Below are 22400 nucleotides of genomic sequence, written 5' to 3' on the forward strand. Positions count from 1 at the left end.
GTACTGTGTGAACTGGTGTTCCTTGGCCCTTACTAATGGTTTTTGAAAGGCTGATCATCTGCATAAGCAAAAATGCAAATAGCCAACAAACACTTGGTTCTTCCAAACCACCCAGTCCTTGTATCCAGACTCTGGATCCATGGAATTCTAAGATGAAGTGCTCTAGGCTGAGAACCAGGATTCCATGTAGGCTCAGGCTGTTCCAACTGTAGCCCCGAAGGTCCATCTACAGAAGCCATGGTGGATTTGCCCTAGCACCAAGGGATTCATCTTCAGGATATGACCTTGTGATGTCAATGATGAGCCCCCTAGGGCAGCCACCATCCAAGTCCTTACAGCAGAGTCATCTTTCTTATGGGCCCTGCTGGACCATTGCTTCTCAGGAGGCCATTGATTTGATTGCAGAGCAGGTTGCAAACTGGGCCCACTCTCATCATATTCCCTGGCTCTCCCTCTCCTGGCCCACACTTGGGCAGCTGGCATTGTTTAATGCTGGAATGGCCTTTTTAAGTCTCACTTCCATCATCTCATCCCCAGGACAATCAGCATTATGTGTCCCAGCTTTGAGAAGCTGTATCTTTGATGAATCAGCACTGCCCTAAGTGGGGGGCCTTAATTGAAGAGTGGGCTTTCCATTGCAACAGCTTCTGAGATCTGACTTCCATGAACACTCCCTGTCTTAGATCAATGGACAATTTTTAGACATAGGCCTCCTTGATCTTCTGCTGCCCTCCCTTATTCCATACCCTGTAGGCAGTCTCCTCGGCCCTGAGGCCTCAGGAGAGTCTATACAAAGCAAGAAATTGGATCAGGTCTCTCTTAAATATTAGGATTGCTTTCCCCCTGGATAATTCAGCCAGCTGCTTCTTGGAAAGTTTGAGAGACCAAGGTGTAGATAAGTTAGGAAATGTTTGCTTTTTATTGCTATGGGAGAGGGGAAAATCTTTTTATTCAACTATGAGCAAAGTCAATTCAACTGAAATAAAGGGGCTCACTTAGCTAAAGTGGTGGCAATACTGCACCCCTGGATGCAGGTAAGAGGGAGGTTTCATCAAGGCTCCAGAGAAGAAGGGGCAGTCCCTCAGTAAAGCAAAGGGGCCAAAACGTGGGGTCATTGCCCTGTTGGAGCTTCTAGGGAGACAGGCATGTTGGGTGGTCGGCCAGGAATCACAGAAGGTGAGCCTGGAACAAGCCTAAACAGGGAAGCTCCTACTGGAATGTCCTCCCTCTCTGTTTACATTGTTGTTGTTCAGTGGTGTCTGAGTCTTCATGACCCCATTTAGGGTTTTCTTGGCAGATGCTGGAGTGGTTTGTCATTTCCTTCTCCAGTTCATTTTGCAGATGAGGAATCTGAGGCCAACAGGGTGAAATGATTTGCCCTGGGTCACACGGCTAGTAAGTTTCTGAGGCTAGATTTGAACTCAGGAAGAAGAGTCTTCCTGACTCCAGGCCTGGCACTGTATTCACTGCAGCACCCAGCTGCCTGGGCCTCGCTTTATAAAGCCTTCTAAGTGTTCCCCTGGGTTTAGTGTCTCTGCTGCACTGATTACACACTTGGCCTCACAGAGTCTCCTTCCTTCCGATCCCACTCTGGACACTCACCTTGAGTTGGTGGCTGGTTCCTGTTTCTGCTGTCAGAAATCCTGCTCCTTGAAGCTATTTCTGTTCTGGGTCAATGGCTTCACTCTATCTATGTCTCCCTGGAGAGTCTGTGTCTCCGCTCCCTCAAATGTCTCTGGAATTCTCTTGAACTGACTCTCCAGCTGCTGGATAGAGTGTCTGCTGCTCTGCAATGGAAAAGGTGGTCAGGGGTGGGAAGGTGGGAGAGGGAAGGGTAGTGAGCTGTACAGATTAAGCTTTCCTTCCATCACGGCTCATACTACAAGAAGTGACCTCAGACAGGCCTGGCTCCTGCTGCCTTGACTGTTGGCCGTCTTAGCAATTTAACACGGGTAGGACCAGCTATGGCTCCTGAAACTCCTTCTCCCAGTGCAAGTCAGTAGCTGCTCTACAATTTACAGCTTTAGAACATTTCCTAGGGCACTAAGAAGTTAAGTGACTTGCCCAGGGTCACATAGCCAGTTCATGTCAGAGATGGGTCTTGTGTCCTTCTGCCAGAATTCTGTCTCCTTGTTCCCCTGTGCCCAATCTCTGATGTCAGCTCTCTAACCACCATCCACACTGCTTTTCATTTCCTTCTTTTGGGTAAAGCTTAATATAAAATGAAACTCCTTGTTTATAGATAGTACAGTGTTCTAAGTACAAAACTCACACATTTGTGACAAGTAACTAAGTTTGTTCAATTTTAATAGTATTGTAGGAAGTATGGGCCTAGGAATCTTTCTTCCTTTTGAATTTCAGGACCTGAGAGGAATGTCCCAGAATTTAATATGTCACACAATCATTTCTCTGTCAGTCTGATGTAATTTTGTCTATAGGAAACCTTGTTAGAGTCCCAATTGGGGTTCAGGAATTCTTTGAAGCCTGAACCTGTGTTTAAGCATAATAATGAAACCTTTTTTTACCTCTATTTTATCTGCCTTGTGGTAAGTATGTATTGGACAGCACTGACCCAGAACAGGAACTCAGGGAGGAGATATTTCTCCCAAAACTAATCATCAAAATCCTATGAAGACTTTGGGAATTCGAGGGTGGATTTTTCAATGCTGTGGTTACATCCTGCTTGATGTTTGGGTAGGTATGAAATCTGCCTACAGCAAATGGCTTCTGAAAATAAGCCTTGCTTGTGCATACTGTTAATTTGTACAAAAAATCAGAACACCAAGGTGATGAGTAATAAAGGGAGGCCTTGACTCAGGGTGGAAGAAAGGCAACCAAGCAAATCTCTTCTCCTCCCATGTCTCCCTTCTTCTTTCTGAAATTCTCTCCTTGGCAGGTTTTCCTTTTGGGTTAAGCACTGCCTCCTCCCTGAAATCCTCTTTTAGAGAACAAATGATTTGTGGGCAGGATGATAATACCCTGCAACACTACTACTTCTATGGAGTCACCTGTGAGGTTTTTTAGAAGACCTTATTGTCTGGCAGGAGAAATGTGGCAGCATTGGAACGCTGAGCTCCTGGTGAAGAAGGGATGCCTTCCTGGCCAAAGCTCATGGAGGAAAGTACAGAAAGAGGAGGTTGGGGACATCAAAGATAAATTAATTACTCAGATGTCAGTTTCACTGGAGATGGCACTATAATCAGAAAATTCCCAGAGAGAAGACCTAAAAAATTTCTTTGCACAAGGAAGGAGGGAGAGAGTAAGAAAGGAGGCCTCCAAGTTCAGGGTAAGGAGAAGAGAGCCAGCTCTGGCTCCCATCCTTCTCCTGACCTGCCTGGAGGCTGCCCTGGCCATTCTTCTCCACTCCTTTCCCTCCTCCCCTCCCAGACACACACTTCTTAGACTGGACAAATGAAACCATTCAGCCCCACATAGTTGCTTCTGCAGGACCCTTCCAGCTCAATGACAGAGCCCCCTATCATTTCAGGGGTTCTTTGTGAACATCACAGCAGCCATTTTGGGGTTACTCTTAGCTGGCTCACTGTAGAGTGAAGTAAAATTGTGAAGTGAACTCAGTCTAGCTTTGATACCCCATTGCCTCCATTTTCTCCCCATTTCTTTTTTCCAGGGTAGTATAAGGAACACCCAGTGCCCTCACATTCTCCCTGGCTGCAGAGATCTTTCCCTAATGTAAGGCTTTTCCATTTTGTTCAGAATTCAGAATTATCCTTTTGAAATTTTAATTTATGGAATGAATCAAACATTTCTATTACATAGTATAATAAAAAATGATTACACATGAAAGAACATATCAACTGTATACAACTGGCTATTCCTTTAATATATAACAATATTATCATGCAGATTTATTTTTTCCTTTTTCCTTCTTTCTTCCCCCAAACTCCCCTTCCCGAGAGATGGCTACCATCAGATAGAAATACATATATATTCAATATAGTGATTCTATACACATTTCTATTTATCCGTGCCTTCTCTGGATACAGATGGCATCTTCCTTCATGTGAATTTTGCAGTTAATTTGGGTTTTTATAATAGTCACAAGAACTTATTCAAAGTCATTCTTAAAACAATATTTTATGCAAAGTTCTTTTCATTCTGCTCATTTCCTTCATTATTTTTGTGCGTTTCCTTGTTTTTCTAAGATCACTGAGCTCATCATTTCTTATAGCACAGTGATATTCCTTCATAATCATATATCACAACCTGTTCAATAATTTCCCAGTTGATGGGCATCCCTCTAATTTCCAGTACTTTGCCACTACAAAGAGAGCCACTATAAACACTTTAGAACATGTGGGTTCTTTTCCTTTTTCCCTAATCATCTTTGTAAATAGACCTAATAGTGGTATTGCTGGGTTATTAGCAATTTAGTAGCTCCTTGTGCATTAATCCAGATTGCTCTCCAAAATGGTTGGATGAGTTTGAAGTTCCACCAACAATGAATCAGTGTCCCCATATCTTCCATGTCCCCTCCAATATTTGTCACTTTCCCCTTCAATTATTTTAGCCAATCTCATAGTTGTAAAATTCTATCTCAAGGTTGTTTAATGTGCAATGCTTTAATCTATAGTGATTCAGATGATTTTTTCTTATGACTACAATTGTTTTGATTTCTTTATTGGAAAAGTGCCTGTTCATATACTTTGGCCACTTAGAAATTCTTTCTTATTTTTTTTTTGTTATATTTATCTCATTCTGAGAGTGGAAGATTAAAGCCCCTCACTATTATAGTACTACTACCTATCTCCACCGGTAATTCATTTAAATGCTCTTTTAAAAGTTTGTCCTTTCTTATTCTTGTAGGAAAACTACCACTCCCTCAGGTCCTACTTTGAAGTCCCAAGCCATCAAGGCTGTGCTGGCAAATGTCTCACAACCAGCTTTCCAAGAAAACAATGTACATTTCTTACACTTTTACATTTAATGAACACTATTAGTATTTTCTCCATGACTTTTTACAGATTTGTAGTGTGTTCTTGAAAATTTAGCACTTGATTGCATGGATCTAGTGAGAGCTGGCTCCAGCACATACCTCTGCCGGGCACAAAGTTAAACACTTAAGAAAAGCTTTATCTAGCTAAGTCAATATCTGTTATACTAGTTCATAGTAAATTGTGAATGACTGGGAATTTTCCCGAGGATAATTCTTACCCTAGAGGAGAATTTACTTAACCTACCTTTGGAGAAGGCTTTTTGCTTGAGGAGATTTTTTTTAGAGTACAATGTTTGCATGTATGTGGGGATGGGAGGATGGAGAGAAATGGCCAGAGCATCCACTAGGAAGGTCAGAAGAAGCAAGGGGACCGGAGCTGGCTTTCTTCCTTCTTTTAGGGAAGCTTAAGTAAATCTTCCTTTAGGTTGAGAATATAGTCAGAGGATAGGTGGAGATAGCAATGCTTACTCCAAGGAAATGGAGGTGTAATGGTGAGATAAGTATTTAGAACATATATTTGGCGGTAGGAAAAGATAAGGGGGGGGCCTTTTGGGGAAACTGAGGCTTGTCTTTCACCTACAACACTCAGGACTCTACCTTCTCTGACTAAGAGTGATGCTGGTTTCCCTTTTTGTGGTCCTCATTCAGTCTTTGGGTCCCTCTTCCCTTACTAGTAACCCAAACCTCAACCAATAATGACCTTGGCCTGATTCCATAGGTAGGAGATTGGGTTTGTGCCTTCAGATTTGCAGATCCTGGGCTGATTTCATTTTCTATCACCCACCTATCCTCAAGAACAGTCCCCACAGGGCAGCCAGGTGGCTCAGCAAGTAAGAGCACCGGCTTCAGTGTCGGGATCACCTGGTGATCATATCTGGGCTCGGATACTTAGCACCACACCCAGAAATAACTGGCCGTGTAACCTTGAGCAAGTTACTTAACCCCAATTTCTTAAAACAAACAAACAAACAAACAGTCCTCACTCACAAATTTGGAAAAGTGTGAAAGGACAGTCATTCACCTGAGAAAGAATTGTCCTCTAGGAGCCAACCCTGGAGCTCTTGGAGAGAGTGGGGTCTCAGTCATCACATGTGTGCTTCTCCCCAAATGAACAGGAGCCAAAGCTAAGGTTTAAAGTAAGCAGAGAAACAAAGTAGACTGCCTGAGAGGAGCAGGTCAGCCCCCTGGACCAAGCAGGGAGCCACTCTCCCAAAGATGTGTTGCCAACCCCTTACCTGGCCAATCTGGGCGCTGTGACTTTACCAAAATGAACAGACTTCTCCTGCTTCCTCCTCACAGAGCTGAGATTTGGGATTATTGTTGGTATAGAGTGTGCCTGAAGAATGTGTGTGTTTAAATAGCAGGAGGGCTATGGAAAATGAAAGTTGCCTGACCTAGGGAATGCCCATTTCCCGAAAATGGGAAGAGTTAGAGAAAGAGAAGTTTAAGGTCTCCTGACCTGGTATGCTCTTGGCTACTGAGCTATTTTGAGCAGGGTCCTTAAGCTGAGTAACCATGAAAGAGTGTTTTACTGGGCACAAATCACTCCTCTGGTATAGTGTAACCAACTGTTAGTTATTAGATCTATAAATAAACTAGACCTTTGCTCCATTTCTATCTGTCTTTGTGTCTCCCTTGTTACTTACCTCCCTACCTCCCATTTTCCTGCTTGCTCATGTGGTCATTATTTCTTTTTTTTTTTTAATCATTTCAAAGATTTTTATTTATTTTATTTTATGAAATAAAACAAGTATTTCCATAACCTAATTTAACTTTAAAATAAGATTGCACATGAAACTGTAAATCTATTATTCCTTTTAAATATATAATGAAGTCATCATGTAAATTAGTTTTCTTTTTGTTCTTTACCCCACCCCCCACCCTAGGGATGGGTACTATGAGCCACAAGTTTGTATATGCATGTAAAATCATTCTATACATACTTCTGTTTATCACTTCTTTCTCTGGATGCATCCAGGTTCTTCCTTCATATGACTTTTGTAGTTAATTTGGGTATTTATTATAATCACAATGGCTCATTCTCTCAAAGTCATTCTGAAAACACTCTTCTTGTTACTGTATAAAGTGTTCTCTTTATTCTGCTCATTTCTCTCTTGATTATTTCAGTCAAGTGTATCCATGTTTTTCTAAGATCATTGAGTTCATCTTTTTTTTTTTGCTTTTTGGAAGGGGGAAGGTAGACAAATAGGGGTTAAGTGACTTGCCCAAGGTCACATGGCTATTTCTGTGTTAAGTGTCTTAGGTTGGATTTGAACTCAGGTCCACCTGCCTACAGGGCTGGTGCTCTATTCACTGCAACACCTAGCCTCTCCGAGAGTTCATCATTTTTTTTATAGTACTGTAGTACTCTTTCATAATCAAATAACACAACCTGGTTAGCATTCCCCAATTGGTGGGGGTCCCTGCAATTTCCAAATCTTTGCCATAACAAAGAAAGTTGCCATAAACATTTTACAAGATATAAATTATTTTCCTTTTTCCATGATCATCTCTGGAAATAGACTTAGTAGTGGTATTACTAGGTTCAAGGGTATATGCAGTTTGACATCTCTTTGGACAGAATTCCAGACTGCTCTCCAAAATCGTTAGATGGGTTCAAAATTCCACCAACAATGAGCCAGTATGCCCATTTTTCCCATATACCCTCCAACCTTTGCTACTTTACCCTTTGGTCATTTTAGCAAAACTGATAGCTGTAAACTGATATCTCAAGGTTGTTTTAATTTTCATTTCTCTAATCAATAATGATTTAAAGTATTTTTTGTATGACTATAAATTATCATGATTTCTTCATTGGAAAACTATCTGTTCATACGCTTTGACCATTTATCACTTTGGGAATGACTTATATTCTCTCACATGGATATTATTTTCAGCTCCTCCTTCCCTTCTTCCCACTAAAACTTTTTACCCCTTCTCTCATCCTGTAAATGACACTATCCCTTTAAGTCCCTTTTCACATGGAGCAGTTTTGTGATGAAAAGGAAAGTAAAGGGAGGATTTTTGTGTAAAAAAGAAGACAACTGTTAAGGGATGTTAGATATTGCCACTGTTAATAGATGAAACTTTGGATGCCCAAAGGAACAGGAAAAGAAGCTTGTTTTATTAAAAAAAAAAAAAGATAAACCCTTGTAAAATATATGTGTAAAGGAACTTCTTTCAAATGATATTTCAGCAGTTTCAGGCTAAAAGTTAAACCTGACTCCATCCTGTCATTCCAACTACCTCTCTTCTACTTGGTGACTGAAATACTTTAAAAAAAAGTTGGCTCTGGGACAGCTAGGTGGCACTGTGAATAGAGCACTGGTCCTGGAATCAGGAGGACCTGAATTTAAATCCAGCCTCAAACACTTGACATACTAGATGTGTGACCTTGGGCAAGTCACAACCCTAATTGCTTTGCCTTCCCCTCTCCAAAAAAAAAAAAGTTGGCTCCAATCAGTGCCTCCCCTTACTTTTTTCCTACTCCATTCTTTTTATAAATATATAAATTTTATTTTTTTATCTTGAACTCAAGCACCCCAAAAAGAGCATTTCAATATGCTCGACAGAACACACATGAAAAAGTCTTGTGTCTGAAATTGTGAATGTTTTTTTTTAATACTGCTATTTTTAGAAGTACAGACAGTTTCAATTTCTGTAAATTTGCTTTGACTTATTTCAGGAATTCTGAAAAAAAATCTGCATTCCAATTTTAAAATCCTATGGGATTTCATAATGTGCAAATGTTAGGAGAAGCTGTTAGCACAGATATTGAAACAGCAAAGAAATTCTCAGAGTTGCTGCAAAAAATCATAGATGAAAGTCCCTACTTATGGGACTGGTCTATTTGATCCAAGAATGCCATCTCAAACCTACATCTCAGTGGAGGGAAAAACTATGCTGAGGTACAAAGCTTTGAAAAATTGAGTTACTCTTCTGCTTGGAGGGAATGCATCTGGGATTTCAAATGAAAATCTGTTCTTGTTCACCACTCAGGAAAACAGGGCATGGAAAGGAATGAGGAAGGCAACCCTACCTGTGCATTATTTCCCTAAACTAAGGCATGGATATCCCTTCTGATCTTTGAACATGGTTTATGTTTAACAAGCATACTTCATTCCCAAAGTTGAGATGTTTTGTGACAATGACAATGGCATTAATTTCCAAAGTCTACTTTTTTTTTTATAAAGGCTTAAGTTACCCTGCCCATCTGAATGATTTTAGCAGAAATATGAAAGTGTTGTGCTTTCCCCAAAACACTACCCACTATTATAACCTATGGATAAGGAAGTAGTTGAGAATTTGAAGACACATCATTTAGGAACTACATTTATGCAGGTCAATGTAGCTTTGGATGCAGATATGTACTTTACTCTGAGAGATTTCTGGAAGTTCTCTCATAGTTACTGTGCTGTCTGGAATATGGCTAAGGCATGGGAAGACGTACAGGCCATATGTGAGAAGAGAGTTTGGGGAAATCTGTGGCTGCAATTTGTTTTGATTTTCTTGAATTTGAAAAAATGAAATTTGTTAGAACTGAGTACAATATTGTAAAATTACTCGAAGAATTGGAGTTAGAAGTGGATGAGAATGATGTGGAATTTATTGAATTTCATGGAGAAAAACTATTACCTGCAAAGATTTCAGAAGAAGAAAGTTAAGATTTGGAACCCAAAGTCAAACCAGAAGGGTTCACAACATAACACTTGGATGAAGCATTTCATCTTTTGAATATTTTTTTTCTTTTATTAAAAACATGGATCCAATTATTTCAAGATTTTTTTTAAGTTCCAAGACTAGTTTAGGATAATATTGCCTGCTATCATCTAATATATGAGGAACAACTGAGGCAGTGCCCAAACATCTCTCCATAGCTTCATAAAAAAAAAAGGTATGAGCCAAGCACCAGTGGTAAAACCTAGGTGTAGTGACTAGAGAAGGGGCGCTGTCCTTCAAACCTCTGATAACTTTCAATACTCCGTGTGCATTATCACTAACTTTACCTTTCATTCCATAATTCTGTTGATTATCATGATAGCATTTGATACATCTGCAGGTTTCATTTTTGATGACTTGTACAAAGGTGTTATTTTGTGTATGCTTTTGTTTTATGGGCTAAGTGGAAGTGAGTGGTGAACACAAGCTTGAGCCCCCAATACCCAATGAGGGCCAAAAGCTGGATTGATGAGTCAGAAGAGGACTTGAGTTTTTTTCTCTCCCTGGAACAACAGTGATGCTTCACATGCCCTTAGTGAATTTAGCTGACTGGCAACAGTCTTCTGACAAAGACCAGACACCTTCAACAGGATATTTCCCTTATCTTATTATTTTGTGGCTCTCTCTTGTTAAGACTCTATCTTTAAAAGGCCATTCCTCTTTCCTTGTGGTTTTTGGTCACTGTTATGTTATCATTTATGACATCTATTGTTTATGGTAGAAAAAACAGGCATCTGGGGCATCCTCTTAGAAACTATAATTTTAGTTGACACTATGGCACCTCTATTATCTTGCTATCCTTTTATGAAATTCACATTTTATATCATTTCCATGTTTATAGTCGATACCTATGGAGACTATAATTTTGGCTGAAACATGAATCCTGAGTCAGGAGGGGAAGGGGCTGGCTGTGAGGTTATAATGTCTCTTTCAAACTATCCTTTCCTTCAGTTTAGATTTTCTAACTCCCAAACATATGTTCTCCTAGCTTAAAGGGAACAAATAGCACATATTAACCTAATTCTGTTTGTCTCTTTTTAGATCAAAGTCTGTAGGTTGATAATGGGTAGGGGATGAGTTGTATCATGTTAAAAAATGTCTCACACAGAAGTCTGCAGAATGGTCAAAGCAAGAATTGTCTGTATATAATAACTTCCACACATTGCTTTCAAAAGTGCCTTCCTTATCTGTACTTCCTTCTAAACCTTCTTTTTCTTCCCCAATCAAAAAAGAAAGTTGTGAAAATTAGCCAAATGATATAAATCTTCTCAGTGATTGAGTCCAACTATGTACATATTGTTTTTGTTTATTCATTTTTAATATTCATTTTTTAATTTTGAGTTCCAAATTCCCTCTCCCTCCAATCTCTCCCCCACTCTTTGAGAAGGCAAACAATATGATGCTTATTATACTATAATGTATACCTCTTTCTGCACCTTGTATTCATGACCTCTCTTTTATTAGAAGGACCTGATTTCAAATCTGGCCTCAAACAATTAATTGCTGTGTGACCTTGGGCAAGTCACAACCCCAATTGCCCTGCCACCCCCCTTTCAAAAAAAAATTAAAAAAAAATTCAAGTATTGTTTTTAAGAGCTATTTTTTGTTCAAAATACTTCTTTAGAAGAAAATTTTGGATGAACAGCTTCCCCAGTTACTAAAGGCCATTGATGAAGAGGATGATACATGTGAATCATTTAAAGAATATGCAGCTCTTATAGATCTATTAATTGGAGAATATGATGAAAGGTCCCTGACTGAGAATCTTGACATCACACTCAAAGTAGCATTTCAGCCTCACATAGTTGATCTCACCAAGGCACCTAAAGAACTACAGATGGAATTGATTGAGCTCTCAGAAGATGACATTTTAAAGTTATTGATTGATGCTAAGAAAGATCCAATTGAAATATGGAAAAATGCAGTATAATACCCACGCGTTTGTCAACATGCCCAAAAAATACTTTCTTGCTTTTCGATCACTTATTGCTGTGAATCCACATTCTCCTACCTAACCCCAAACAAGACACCCTTAAAGTCACAAATGACTGATACCCATATAAGAGGGTCAACTGAAATTATGGACCTCCACACTCCAACCAAATATTCAAATAATTTCCAACAAGAAGCAGATGCAACAAAGTCATTAACAGGTTAATTAACTTTAAAATTAACAAAGTTTTAATTTTTCAAAATTATTAAGTATACAGTTGTTTGATTTTTACAAAATAATGTACATTTTTAATATAACTAATTGAGGTTTCTTGAATGTGGCATTATTTGATTAGAGCTAAACATTAATGTGTCCTTCCAACACGAAAAGATTCCCCACCTCTGAACTAACCTACTCCACTGATCCACTTCTCTATTTCTTAGCCAGAATGAAATAGTTTGATGACTGCTGTATATATAATATAGCTCTATATCTGGTATGGGGAGGACACCTTCCTTTACATTATAATTTTTTCATGAATTTTCTTTATATTCTTGACCTTTTATTCTTCCAGATAAATTTTGTTATGATTTTTTCTAGCTCTATAAAATAAATTTTTGGTAGTTTGATTAGTATGGTATAAAAAAAGTAAATTAACTTAGGGAGAATTGTGATTTTTATTATATTAGCTCAACCTACCTCTGAGCAACCAATATTTTTCTGATTATTTAGATATCTTTATTTGGGTTTATTTTAATTGCACTCATATAGTTCCTATGTTTCTCTTGGCAGATACACTCTGACACGTTTTTATATTTTCTATAGTTACTTTACATGGAATTTTTCTTTCTATCTCTTGCTTCTGGGCTTTGCTAATAATAAATAGAAATACTGGTGGTTTATTTGGGTTTATTTTGTATTCTGCAAATTTTCTAAAGTTGTTTATTATTTCAAGTAGTTGTTTACTCAATTCTCTAGGATTCTCTAAGTATATCATCTACAAAGAATGAAAGCATTATTTCTTCATTACCTATTCTAATTCTTTCAATTTATTTTTCTTAATCCTAAAGCTAACATTTATAGTACAATATTGAATAACAGTGGTGATAATGGACATCTTTGTTTCACGCCCCCCCATCTTATTGAGAAAGCTTTTAGTTTATCAATACCCTTTACATATACCGTGTTTCCCCAATAATAAGACACAATCTTATTATTTTTTTTGGACAGAAAAACACCAGAGGGCTTATTTTCAGGGGAGGGCTTATTTTAATGAACATTGACAGCAATTTTAATAAACAGGTAAATGTGAACAAAAAAATGTACCTTTATTCAATAATGAATTCAATAAAGAACAGGATGACGCGCTCACTGCTGCAGCTCTGATTGGATGCAGCTCAGAGCGCGGCATGCGTTTCACAGGGGGGGGGGGAGACGGTGCATACAGAGCGTACCGTAATGTAGCGTGTAGCGCAGGGGATCACCTTCACTACAGTAGCAATCTCAATAGGGCTTATTTTCGGGGGAGGGCTTATTTTAGAGGAATCTTACACAGTAAGGGGAGGGCTTATTTTCAGGATAGGTCTTATTATCGGGGAAACACGGTAATTGTTGTTAATGGCTTTAGATAGACAATACTTATAATTTTAAGAAAAACTCCCTTTATTCTTATGCTCTCTGATGTTGTTAATAGGACTGGGAGCTCTATTTGGTAGAAATTTTTCTCTGCATCCATTGAGATAGTTACATGATTTCTGTTATTTTTTGTTATTGATAGGGTCAATTATGCTGATAGTTTTCCTAATATTGAACCTAATACTGAATGCTACATTCCTGGTATAAATTCCACATGGTCACAGTGTATTATCCTCATGATAAATTGTTATCTGATTGCTGATAAATTATCTAACATAAATTGTTCAGATCACTTTGTTAATATTTTCTTTAAAGTTTTTCCACCTATATTCATTAGAGAAATTGGTCTATAATTTTCTTTCTCTGTTTTGGCTCTTCCTGGTTTAAGTGTCACCACCATATTTGTATCATGCAAAAATTTTGGTAGGAATCCTTTTTCACATATTTTCCCAATTGTTTACATATTATTTGAATGAATTGTTCTTTAAATGTTTGGTAGAATTCACTTGTAAATCCATCTGACCCTGGAAATTTTTTCTTAGGGGGTTAATTGATAACTTATTCATTTTTGTGTGTGTGTGTGAAATGGAATTATTTAAGTATTTTATTTACTCTTCTGTTCATCTGGGCCATTTACATTTCTGTAAATATTCATGCATTTCACATAGATTGTCAAGTTTATTGACATACAGTTGGGCAAAATAGTTCCTAATTATTGTTTTAATCTCTTCTTCATTGGTAGTGAATTCCCCCTTTTCATTTTTCATATGGTAATTTGGTTTTCTTCTTTCTTTTTTTAAATTAAATCAACCAGAGGCTTATCTATTTTACTGTTTTCCCCATAAAACCAATTCTTAGTTTTATTTATTAGTTTAATATTTTTCTTAATTTAAATTTTATTAATCTCTCCTTTAGTTTTCAAATTTTCTAATTTGATATTTCATTGGGAATTTTTAATTTGTGCTTTTTTAAAGCTTTTTTAGTTGCATGCCTAATTTGTTGATTTCTTCTTTATTTTATTTATGTAAACCTTCAAAAATAAAAAAAAATTCCTCTAAGAAATGCTTTGGCTGCTTCTCATAAGTTTTGGTATATTGTCTCATTATTGTCATTCTCTTTGATTAAATATTTGATTGTTTCTATGATTTTTGTTTAACCCTTTCTTTCTTTTTTATCTTTAAATTTATTTATTTTCCTTTTTCAACATTCACTTATAATAGTAATGGTTATTTGAAGATCTTCCCTGCCCCTTAATAGGCTGAATGTAATCACATGGAGTCTGTGGTTGGGAGAAATTTGCTGAATGGGTGAAGCAGGAAGAGTAGAGCAGAGCTGAGAGGAAGCTGGGAGAGCAGTTAGGATGGGGGGAGGAGAGAGGACACAGGCAAAGAGATAGCAAGACTTGTAAGTGTATGTTTGTGGGAAGGTTTTGGGATAGTGTTGTTCTCTGCAGTATTATTGTTTATAGATTTCTTTGTTGCTATGATGAATTTTGTTTACTGGTGTTGGCTTTCTGGTATCTGAATAAATGTTTTGCTTCTGCCTTCAATATGGAGAATCTGTTATATTTTGCAATTCAGACTTATGCGAGCATATTCAAAATCACTATTGGTGCTGTGAATGTTGCATTAGCACTACCTCACTTCCACAAGATTTTGTGTTTCAGATTTTCTTCCCATTTCTCCCCTCCCCTCACCTCAGGACAGTGAGCATTTTGATTACCCCTTCCTTCCATCTGCCCTCCCTTCTAATCATTATTGGCGCTGTGAATATTGCATTGACACTATATCACTTCCACAAGATTCTGTGTTTCACATTTTTTCCCCATCTCTCCCCTCCCCTCACCCCAGGACAGTGTGCATTCTGGTTACCCCTTCCTCCCATCTGCCCTCCCTTCTATTCCCCTCCCCCTCTTCTTGTGTCTCCCTCCCTTCTGTTTTCCTTTTGGATAATATAGATTTCTATACTTCATTGCCTATATATCTTATTTCCCAGTTGCATATAAAAACAATTTTTAACATTCATTTTCAAAACCTTGGGTTCCACATTCTCTCCCCTCTCACCTCCTCACCCACCCTCCTTGAGAAGGCAAGCAATTTGATACAGATTATACATGTGTAGTCATGCAAAATACTTGCATAACAGTCATGTTGTGAAAGACTATTTTTCCCTCTACCCTGTCCCACACTCCATTTATTCTATTTTCTCCTTTGACCTGTCCCTCAACAAAAGTGTTTGCTTCTGATTACCCCTTCACCCAATCTACCATCCCTTCTATTATCTCTCCTCTTTTTCCCCTTTCCCCCCTGCTTTCCTGTAGGGTAAGATAGATTTCCATACCCAGTTGTGTGTATGATATTCCATTCTTAAACCAAATCCAATGACAGTAAGGTTCACTTCTTCCCTCTTCCCTTCCCCCTCTTCCCTCCATTGTAAAAGCTCTTTCTTGCCTCTTTTTATGTGAGATGATTTATTATATTCTACCTCTCCCTTTCTCTTTCTCCCAGTACATTTCTTTCAACACTTAAATTTCTTTTTTAGACATCATTCATTCATATTCAGCTCACCCTGTGCCCTGTGTGTGTGTGTGTGTGTGTGTGTGTGTGTGTGTGTGTGTGTGTATTCTGTCTAATTACCCTAATACTGAGAAGGGTCTCATGAGTTGCAAATATCATCTTTCCATGAAGGAATGTAAACAGTTCAACTTTAATAAGTCCCTTATGGTTTCTTGTTCCTGTTTATTTTTTCATGCTTCTCTTGATTCTTGTATTTGAGAGTCAAATCTTTTGGACCCAGGGGTGGCACACAGAGGCCTGGACAACATGGTGTGCAGAGACCAGGACACTGCCATGTGCAGAGGGCCAGACGTGGTCTGGTCAACATGGTAGCAAGTTGATCTACCAACTACAAGATCCATTCCCAGGCCTATTACTGCAGGTCTGGGATCTGACTGAGCAGGGTAAGACAGGAATGCAGGGTCCAGGACAGGGGCAGCAGTTACTCTTGGGACTACAAAACTACAGCCTGGAAATTTAAATAGCCCCTACCTGAATTTCCAGGGACCAGGATAGCAGAGTGAACCTTGGCTGCTCCAATTCCCCCCCTGACTCTGAAAATACAATTATTATTGCCCCAGAAAAAAATGTTGAACAGTAAAGTCTTGGGAACCCTTGAGAAAGAGTGTGGAAAGGCCCTGCCTCAAAACGGGTAAAAACAAACTGCAAAGACAAAGACTCTAGAATCCTATTATTATGAAAGGGAGGAACCAAACTCAGAAGGAGACAGCATTGACTCCACACCCACAGCGGCAGCCTCAACAGCAAATATGAACTGGTCTCAGGCTCAAAAAGCATTCTTAGATGAGCTCAAATAGAACTTTGAAAACCAAATTAGAGAGGTAGAAGATAAAATGGATAATTCTTTCAAAATCAAAATTGCAAAATTAGAAAAACATTACAATGAAGAAAACAGCTCCTTAAAAAGAAAAATGTGTGAAATGGAAAAAAATATGGAAAAGGAGCTTCAAAAACTGAGGAAAATAATTTGCTAGAAATTAGAATCAATGAAACTGAAGCTAATGACTCTATGAGGCACCATGAATCAGTCAAATAATCAAGAATGAAAAATTAGAAAAAGAGGTAAAATATCTCAAGGGAAAAATAACTGACCTGAAAAACAGATCCAGGAGAGATAATTTAAGAATTATTGGTCACTGAAAAATCATGATTAAAAAAAGAACCTGGACAACATCTTCCAAGAGCTCATCAAGGAAAACTGCCCTGAGATCTTAGAACCAGAACGTAAAATAGAAATCAGGAGAATCCACAGGACACCTCCTGAAAGAGATCCCAAATTGTAAAGTCCATGAAATGTGGTAGCCAAATTCCAGAGCTATCAGGTAAAGGAGAAAATACTGCAAGCAGCCAGAAAGAAACAATTCAGATATTGTGAAACTACAGTGAGGATCGAACAAGATCTGGCAGTTTCTACACTAAAAGATTAGAGGGACTGGAATAAGATTTTTGCAAGGCAAAAGAGCGTGAGTTATATCCATGGATCAGCTATCTAGCAAAACTGGTCATAATCTTCCAGGCAAGATAGTCATTCAATGATATAATGGACTTTCAGACCTTCCTGATGAAAAAGCCAGAGCTCAAAATGAAAATTCAATCTCCAATTATAAGACTCAAGAGAGACATACAAAGGTAAATAGGGAAAACACACACACACACACACACACACACACACACACTCAGACACACACACAGCTTGTTATTTAATAAGAGCAAACTGTTTACATCCCTATATGGGAAGTTGATACCTGTCAATAATGAGAATTCTATACTTATGCCAACATCTAAAAGGAATATAGATAGAGGGTGTGGGTATAAATTAAAGAAAATGATGGTATAAAAACCTTATTAAGGGCTGCAATGGAAGAAAAGGAAAGAATGAAGCAGAAAAGGGTAAATTATGCCTCACAAAGAGGCATAAAAACATTATAGTAGAGGGGAAGAAGGGAGGGAGATGAGCATTATAGGAACTTCACCCTCATTGGTCCTGGTGTAAGGAGGGAATAACATAATCAGTTAAATATAGGACTATAGAAAAGAGACATAAAACCTATCATAACAGAGGGAAAGAGGGGAGGTAGAGGAGCATTAAACAACAAGTCTCACCAATCACAGCTTAGAGCCAGTTATAATTATTTCTATTCTCTTGTAGCTGCAATAAGCAATAAAGATTTATCAGGTCTCACAAATGTAAGGAATTCCATTTACCATCTTTCCTTCTCAAATATAAAAGTCAATTGATAGACATCCTTTTTAATCTTTGCAACTTCTTAGCAAGTTAGATTCATTTAAAAATTACATGACTGGGGGCGGCTAGGTGGCACAGTGAGTGAAATGCCAGCCCTGGAGTCAGGAGGAGTTGGTTCCGGCCTCAGACACTTAACACCCACACCAAGAAAAACTAGCTGTGTAACCTTGGGCAAGTTACTTAATCACAATTGCCCTCCAAAAAGAAAAAAAAAACTACATGACTGAAAAAAAGTTCTTTTTCCCAATTACCTTGCTTAACAGAGATAGTTTCCAGGGTATTTGGCAGTTTTACAACATCGCGAATGCAGGAGTGAGTGGGGGAAGGGCTAATAATGATACCCCTGCTTAGCCAATTCTCATACATGCAGGAGGACTGTTCTGAATGGGCAGAACTAGTCAGAATAAAGTTTTCATAGTTTTAGGTTTTAGCATTAAAACAGTAGCCAAATAACTTAGTTAACAATCTTACAATTTTAAACAATCTTAACTAAATTTCCTTTTAAACAAAGACAGACTTGGAAGCTTATGATTTCCCAAATTACAATACTCCAAAACTTTAAGAGAAACTGCTTCTCACACAACATAGATAGTACAGCTGTTTACCAGTAACAATATCATAAACAATTATTATGTTCTTAAATTTGAACTTTGAAATAAAAGCAAATGAATTACCAATCTGATGACCTTAAAACTCCAGTTTTTGAAGTTACACAGAACTAAAATCTTCTTGGTGCTACACAACTAATAAACTTATCACTAGAAATCAATTACATTATGGAATCTCACATAGATGATGAATGTGGTGATCCATAAACCTTCAGATTAATATAAATACATCCTTAGATGAGGCAAGCTTGAAAACTACATCCCTATATTTTTCTTTCTTTACCCTTTTTTTTTCAGGATTTCTCATCTGCTCAATAAGAATTCTACAAAATCCCTTTATAATTCACTGTGCAAGGAATCATTCATTTCATCATTAGTAATGTGGAAACTATAACTTAAAATCACTGTATATTTCCAGAATAGCCAAAAAATTAAATGAACAATCAGCTATCACAGTAAATATCAGCAGTATTATTACTACTTGTTTGTATCCCAAGTGTAACGGCTTTAAATCATCAGATATAACATAAAAAATCCAATTCATATGAAATAAACATTATAACATAGAGTTAATAGAACTGATAAAATAACATAGCTAGTTTTACACAACTTTTTCTCCATCTTTTAGTTTCAACAAAATACAGATTGAAAACTGCTTTATGTAACACCATTTCTGGCTCACAATGGTCACTCAATTTTACAATATAAGAGGATTTTACAATATAGAGATACCATAATAAAACAATGACATTATGACATTAATTGCATTTCCAAATCATCACATACAAAAATTATTGATAGTAAATTAGGCTTACCAAGTGCAGAGGCTTTTCTCCTCTCCCCACAGTTGCAGAGCCTGGTTGTGGACCCAGGGGTTTGAAAGGAGAGAGGGTCATCTGCATGCCTAGAGTTGTGGATTTCAGGGTACCCAGGGGCCCAGGACTGTTGCCAGTGAGGCCCTTTATATAGCTGCTATGGCTCCCCCCTTTTTTTCTTTTTTCAAGTGGGGGAGGGTAACTCAAATTCCCCACTATTCTTCAGCACTCTCTTTCCTTATCTGATCCGGTGATAGAGGCTTTAACAAAATCTTCTCAAATGTTTTTAGCTGTTCTAACTTTTACTCCAATAAATTTTATGTGTCCACTCCTTAGAAACTTCTTTGAAAGTGATAGCTTTGATTTCTCTAGCAAGGGGAGGGGGAGTGGTGCCTACTCCCTTATCCCAATTCTAGAGAATTCAAAACACCTCACCTTTCATATCAAATCTTAGAAAATATTCCAATTTGACTAAATGCCAAATAGTAAAATGAATTCTGACTTATCTTTAGCATCAAATTAGGAATGACACTTTTCAAAAATGACCAGAATGCATACAGTTGCTTTTCAGTTGCATTCTGTTACACAAAACTTTCCTCTTTTAGGTGAGGCAGGAAATAGTTAAATGTTGGTCTGTCTGCCTCTTTGATCTGAGAGAGAAGATTCCCTCCCTTTCTTATCACCTTCTCCTCACTCCACTTGGCCAGAGTGGAATGAAGGAGGAGATTTTCAAACTTTTAAAGATCTTAAAACTTCTGTTCTCACTTTTCAATAGCAACTAACTTATACGTATCTTAACTTCCTACCCATGTTCCTTTCTTTGCTACATGCTTAAACTTTCTTGATTTTCCTACTGTCTATTCATCCTTCTGTTGGACTTTGATTAAAGCCCCTTTAAAACCACACATACCTTATTTCTCTTCCTAATTCTGACCTAACATTTCTCCTATACTCTTTTACTTGCATTTACCATCATATAACCTAAACATGACAATACTATGCTCTCTTTCTCTCCCTCTCCAGCCTGCATTCAGCAACAGGGGAAAGGAGGAGGAGGGAAAGAGATATCAGCAATTCAAAGGAATGTCCTGCTGTCCAGCTGCAGTTTAAAGCCTAGAGGTGTTAGATTACGCACTCACTCATTCACACAGAAACAGAGACAGAGAGAGAAGCTGACAGGAAGATTCCAAAAGCTCACAGAGGATTTCTGAAACCCTCAGCACAAATCACATTTGCTTGGCCCCCAGATAGATGCCAACTGGGGCCAGGTAAGATTGCTTTGAGATTACTTAGGCAGAGATCCCCAAGTGTAGAGGGAAACTGGCCCATCCTTTCTTCTTGAGGTCTTGAAGACCAAATTTTTTTTCACTTGTACAAAAGATATTCCAGAGGTGAGTCATGGGGTATGGAGTGAGACTGACCCATCCTTTCTCCTGTCCCCGAACCAAAGAGTCACTGCAGCCTGCTTTACCTTGGCATCCCTTGAGAAAAGCCTTGTCTAAAAAAATATATGTGTATATTTTTTTTAGACGTGTAGACACTTGTCCCTAGGCAGGGCATCCCCCGTCCATGTGGGATGTGTCTCAGGTCTATGTAAAATAGACTGGATTCCAGTCCACCCCAGACCGAAACCGTCCAATCAAGCCTTCCTAGGTGCTTGAATGGAGAACCCGAGGTACAGAACTAGAGGGAAGAGGTAAAGGGAGTTTACCAGAACTCCAAGAAAGCTTGAGACCACAGACTTTCCTCCTAGCTGGCTCGCCAAAATGATGAGGGGTGGCTCCCAATAGGTTCAGCAGGATCTCTGATCTTATCTAAAACCAGAACCTGTGATTCAGTCTGAAAAGAATTCAGCTGAGGCTTACTTGGAGTCAGAGTTGAAAAACTTTATTATATGCCTTACAGCGGCCAAGGATCCTTAGGGGACCTGCAACCTTAAAGGGGTAGACTTAAGGTTTATATAGAATCATCCATAGTAGAACCTGTGCCAATTATGCTAACTAGGTGATTAAGGGTGGGATTAGGGAGGTGTTAAAGTGGGGACAGTGTAATGTAACTGTGAAGATGTATTGCCCATGATTCACTGGGAAAAAGCCCAAGGGGGGGCTACCTGGAGGTGTGGCTTTAGGCTTGAAAATGTCACTAAGTCGGCAAGCGTTCAAGGGCTGATGGAGAAGTGCCCAGTCTGCCACCCATCAGTGTCATGTTTGACAAGATTAATGTCTGGGAACCAAGTCTAAACGGAGACTCAGTGGACAATAGGCTAAGGGGTTAACCAAGAGATAGGGTCCTGAAGGATTCATTGAGGCAGCCAAGGAGTCAACCTAGAGATAGGGTACCGAAGGATTCATGGGGGCAGCAGGACTCTCTACAAGGGGGAGATAATAGTTATCTAAGCTGGAATGTTTATAGATACTTTTGTGAAAGATTGATAGGTATAGCTTGTTAGTGTTTCAAGGCTGAGATAGTTGGTGCTGGACAGAGTTATTGCTCTGAAGCTAGGGGCGGGGGGGAGAAGGGACAGAGTTAATGCTCTGAGACTGGTGGGGGGAGTAGTGTGATTTTACAAACTGGTTTTACAAATTGATGTTACAAAGTGGTATTAAAATTGATGTTACAAATATAGATCCCAAGTACCCCATCATTCCTGATATCACAGATTGGTATTACAAATTGAGTTTACAAATTGGTTTTACAAACATAGATCCCAAGCACCCCATCACATGGACTGATGCAAATTGAAATGTACTGTATCCAGAGTAATGCCAATATTGTAAGATGATCAGCTGTGAATAACTTAGCTATTCTCAGCAATACAATGATCCAAGACAACTCTGAAGGACTTATGATGAAAAATGCTATCCATCCCCAGAGAAAAAACTGATGGTGTCTGAATAGAGATTGAAGTATACCTT

General features: G+C 38.5%; 1 protein-coding gene across 4 annotated transcripts in view; it reads right to left on the minus strand.

Moving 5' to 3' along the window:
* LOC138157655 (stonustoxin subunit alpha-like) overlaps window positions 1-20750 on the minus strand; it is a 361938-nt gene extending 341188 nt beyond the window's left edge. Inside the window, exons 1-2 of one of the 4 annotated variants that reach the window (XR_011167431.1) lie at window positions 6190-6390; window positions 1603-1787 (exon numbers count right to left, since the gene is read on the minus strand). The gene's annotated coding sequence lies outside the window, so the exon portion shown is untranslated. Of the gene's footprint in view, window positions 1-1602; window positions 1788-6189; window positions 6408-19485 lie in introns of those variants that run through there. The other 3 variants (XM_069083320.1, XM_069083331.1, XM_069083312.1) reach the window with 3 other exon arrangements.
* Window positions 20751-22400: the final 1650 nt, after the last annotated feature.

The sequence above is a fragment of the Petaurus breviceps genome, unplaced genomic scaffold, assembly GCF_028583685.1.
Source record: "Petaurus breviceps papuanus isolate PSGF00001 unplaced genomic scaffold, PetGlider_PUasm1.0 115, whole genome shotgun sequence".
NCBI classification, from domain to species: Eukaryota; Metazoa; Chordata; class Mammalia; order Diprotodontia; family Petauridae; genus Petaurus; species Petaurus breviceps.